The 4,812-nt window shown below is 40.7% G+C and overlaps 1 long non-coding RNA gene across 1 annotated transcript; it reads right to left on the bottom strand.

Annotated features, from left to right (window-relative positions):
• Window positions 1-229: 229 nt before the first annotated feature.
• Window positions 230-1,753, bottom strand: LOC116055117. The gene is made up of 3 exons (XR_004896272.1): window positions 1,698-1,753; window positions 835-1,164; window positions 230-384 (listed from the first exon to the last, which is right to left on the bottom strand). It is a non-coding gene; the product is annotated as an uncharacterized LOC116055117 (long non-coding RNA).
• Between the last annotated feature and the right edge of the window lie 3,059 nt (window positions 1,754-4,812).

Here is a 4,812-nt window from a genome sequence, read left to right as displayed (position 1 = left end):
ACTTTATATTTCACAGTAACAGTTTTTTGTCAGATCTTATATAGAACACAAAGTTTCCTACTGCACCTGAAGGCAGCTTCATTTCATGGAGAAAGAGAGAAAGAAAAGAGACGAGTGAGAGATGTCGACTGTGCTTTGTTGTTTGGCAAACATTTAGCTGTTCCACAAACTCCTGGGCAGTTCAGGGCTTGTGTTCGGTGTTTTAAATATTTCTTGTTGAAGCGATAGAGGCAGTGATTTAACTGTTTACTGTACAGGATTCTCACACCTCCTCAAAACGCAGCACGATATGGGGTTGCGTTTCTCCAAACATTTTTTTCTGCTATTTACTCGACAAGACAGGCGATGGCAAACCTATACTCTTCTAACCTAAACTCTTCTAACCTATACTCTTCTAAGCTAAACTCTTCTAACCTAAACTCTTCTAACCTATACTCTTCTAAGCTAAACTCTTCTAACCTAAACTCTTCTAACCTATACTCTTCTAACCTACACTCTTCTAACCTATACTCTTCTAACCTAAACTCTTCTAACCTATACTCTTCTAACCTATAATCTTCTAACCTAAACTCTTCTAACCTATAATCTTCTAACCGATACTCTTCTAACCTAAACTATTCTAACGTAAACTCTTCTAACCTATACTCTTCTAACCTAAACTATTCTAACGTAAACTCTTCTAACCTATACTCTTCTAACCCTAACTCTTCTAACCTAAACTCTTCTAACCTATACTCTTCTAACCTATACTCTTCTAACATATACTCTTCTAACCTAAACTCTTCTAACCTATACTCTTCTAACCTATACTCTTCTAACCTAAACTCTTCTAACATATACTCTTCTAACCTATACTCTTCTAACCGATACTCTTCTAACCTAAACTATTCTAACCTAAACTCTTCTAACCTAAACTCTTCTAACCTATACTCTTCTAACCTATACTCTTCTAACCGATACTCTTCTAACCTATACTCTTCTAACCTATACTCTTCTAACCTAAACTCTTCTAACCGATACTCTTCTAACCTAAACTCTTCTAACCTAAACTCTTCTAACATATACTCTTCTAACCTAAACTCTTCTAACATATACTCTTCTAACCTATATTCTTCTAACCGATACTCTTCTAACCTAAACTATTCTAACCTAAACTCTTCTAACCTATACTCTTCTAACCTATAATCTTCTAACCGATACTCTAACCTAAACTCTTCTAACCTAAACTCTTCTAACCTATACTCTTCTAACCTATACTCTTCTAACCTATACTGTTCTAACCTATACTGTTCTAACCTAAACTCTTCTAACATATACTCTTCTAACCTATACTCTTCTAACCTAAACTCTTCTAACCTATACTCTTCTAACCTATACTCTTCTAACCTAAACTCTTCTAACCTATACTCTTCTAACCTATACTCTTCTAACCTATACTCTTCTAACCTATACTGTTCTAACCTATACTGTTCTAACCTAAACTCTTCTAACCTATACTCTTCTAACCTATACTATTCTAATATATACTCTTCTAACCTATACTATTCTAATATATACTCTTCTAACCTATACTCTTCTAACCTATACTATTCTAACCTAAACTCTTCTAACATAAACTCTTCTAACCTATACTCTTCTAACCTATACTATTCTAACCTAAACTAACCCTATACTCTTCTAACCTAAACTATTCTAACCTATAATCTTCTAAGCATGAACAAAGGGCTCTCACTAACTTTCAAAGGTTGGGAACTTATTTCTTTCTGCTTTTAGCCCTTGATAAGTGCCAGCTTGTTTTCCGTTGGAACAATTCGATTATAGATTTAGATTTGAATGAAAAATAGATTTGAATGTGAAATTGCTAGCTGTTTCTGATTGGCTATTGTTAGTGTTTGTAATATTACCCTGCTGCCAAAGAAAGGAGACTTACAGGAATTAAAGAACTGGAGACCTGTTTCTCTGCTGTGTGGGGACTATAAGATCCTGTCCAAAGCTCTCGCTTCTCGGCATCGGGAGGTGATGGATGAAGTGGTTCATGTCGACCAGACCTACTGTGTGCCCGGCAGGTTAATGAGTGATAATATCACTTTAATTCGGCATGTTTTGGACGTCTCTAGCTCACTGGGTATGGATACTGGTTTTATTTCCATAGACTAGGAAAAGGCTTTTGACCCAGAATCAGAATCAGAAATACTTTAATTATCCCAGGGGGAAATTATTTGACCGGGTTGAACATCAGTATTTGTGGCAAACGCTCAATGCTTTTGGCTTCAGCCCAGGTTTCATAGCTAAGATTCAGGTCCTGGACCGTGACATTGCGAGTATATTGAAGGTTAATGGTGGTTTGGCTGCACCTTTTAATGTGCAGAGAGGGGCACGGCAGGGGTGCTCTCTGTCTGGGATGCTTTATTCCCTCGCTATTGAGCCTCCATAAACTCAGGAATGAACTTTCAGGTGTGTATTTTCCTGGGTGTGCTTCAGCTGTTAAAATATCAGCTCATGCTGACGATGTCGTGGTTGTTTTGAACAAGCAAACAGATATCGACGCTTTGGTAGAGAATGTATGTGTTTTTAATCATATCTCTTCTGCTAAAGTTAACTGGGCTAAGAGTGAAGCTGTGGTGGTGGGAGATCAGCTACAGAGCACTCTATCTCTCCCAGGAGGGCTCACCTGGAAGAAAGGAGGGGTGAAGTATTTGGGTATGTTTCTGGGTGAGGAGTGTGTTATGGAAAAAAATTGGGATAATGCTCTGGAAAAAATAGAAGGCCGATTAAAGAAATTGAAGTGGCTCTTACCGAGCATGTCCTATAGAGGGAGGACGCTTGTTATTAACAATCTGCTGTCCTCTTCTCTGTGGCATAAACTGTCTTGTGTGGATCCCCCTTCTAATTTACTTGCAAAAATTCAATCTGTTTTGGTTAATTTTTTTTGGGATAAGCTGCACTGGATTCCCCAGTCTGTTGTGTTTCTTCCAAAGGAAGAGGGAGGACAAGGACTTGTTCATTTGGCCAGTAGGGGCGCTGCTTTCCACCTGCAGTTCCTCCAGAGACTGCTGTTTGGCCCTAAAGATTTGGTCTGGAGACCTCTGGCCCATTGGGTGCTGAGAAACTTTAAGGGTTTTGGACTAAAGGATTCTCTGTTCCTGATGGATGTAAGGACGCTGAGTTTCCAGGCTTTGCCTCCTTTTTATCGTGGCGTGTTCACAGTGTGGAAGCTGTTGACCAAGGAGAGACGGGTGCAGGGTGACTCCCTACACTGGCTGCTACAGGAACCAGTGGTGTACGGAGACCGGTTGGATTACCCCTGCTGGGCTGGTTCTGCCATCTCGGACGTGTTCTGCAGAGCACGGGTGCTCACGCTGGGGACGGTGGGGACATCACAGGACCAAACCTAGACAATGCTTCTACTTTGGCAGTTGTTCTGGGGGTGAGATCAGTCAGGATCATCACCAAACTGTTGGACCACTGGAAGAACAATCTGTCTGGGCATGACTCCATAATGTTGGAGGAATATCATGTTGGTCTGATTGCACCTCAATCTGACGATTCTTTCCCTGGTTTATGTGTCCGTCCCAGACTTGATAATTATGTTGGTTGATTTTTTGGATGTGAAGCACTGCACTTTAGACCTGAAAGAGGCAAAAGGAAATGCCTTTTATAAAATGATGGTGCTGTGTTTAAATAAGAATAAACTCCATGAACGGGTGGACACACCGTGGCGAGGACATCTGGGTTTGGCGGTTGATGTCCAACCTGCGTGGAGGAGTTTATATAAACCACTGTTAATTAAAAGAGTAGCTGACCTCCAGTGGAGAGTATTACACGGGATAGTGGCAGTCAATAAGTTTGTGTCTGTCATTAGTGACAAATGTCCTTACTGTGATGAAAAAGAAACTGTTTCATTGTTATTCTGAGTGTGTGCGCCTGCTGCCGTTGTTCTTGTTGTTGGAGAAACTGTTCAGTAAGGTAGGGGAGGTTTTCTCCAAACACATGTTCATCTTTGGGTTCAGGTACAGGAAGTTAGATAAACATAAATGTCAGCTGTTGAACTTTATCCTGGGCCAATCAAAGATGGCTGTGTATGTGAGCAGGAAGAGGAAGGTAGATGACTCTCTTGATATTAATGTGATTCTGCTGTTTACATGGTGAAAGCCAGAATCAGGATTGATTTTAATTATTATAAAGAGATGAAGGATGTGGGTCAGTTCAGAGTGATCTGGGCCCATGGTAATGTGTTGTGCTCTGTTGAAGGAGACCAACTCATTTTTTCTCAGGAGATGTCGTGTGTTTAAGTGTTACTGTATGTATGTTTTTTATTGGCCTGTTGAAAGGTGATTTTTGTAGATAACAAGATGGAACATTGATAAAATAAAGTTCCTTTAAAAATCAAAAATCTGTCTCTCTCTCTCTCTGTCTCTCTGAGTCAGAGCTGAGTGTGTGTGAGTGAGCTGCTGTCGTGATAGTGAGGAATGGTGGACCCAAACGCAGAGAGAGGGAGGCAGGCAGGAGCAGCGTTGAAACTCAAAGATTTATTGGACAACCATGAGGGGAGCAAACAACAAAGGAAGTCCTGAAGGCAACAGGCAAAAAGGTCCAAAGTACAAAAAAAACAAGAACAGGGAATCCAGGGAGCCGAGACAGGCACAGGAACACACAAACTGACCGGGAGGAGATACAAACAGACGGCACCAAGACACAAAACGATCTGACACGAGACAAAGGGAACACAGGGGTTAAATACAAGAGGTAATGAACAAATGAGGAACAGGTGACACAACAGGTGAAACACATCAGGGCGGGGCAGGACAATCA

This window comes from Sander lucioperca, chromosome 21 (assembly GCF_008315115.2).
Source record: "Sander lucioperca isolate FBNREF2018 chromosome 21, SLUC_FBN_1.2, whole genome shotgun sequence".
Classification (NCBI taxonomy): Eukaryota; Metazoa; Chordata; class Actinopteri; order Perciformes; family Percidae; genus Sander; species Sander lucioperca.
Note: the sequence above shows the minus strand (reverse complement) of the source record. Positions and strands in the feature narration are given on the sequence as shown.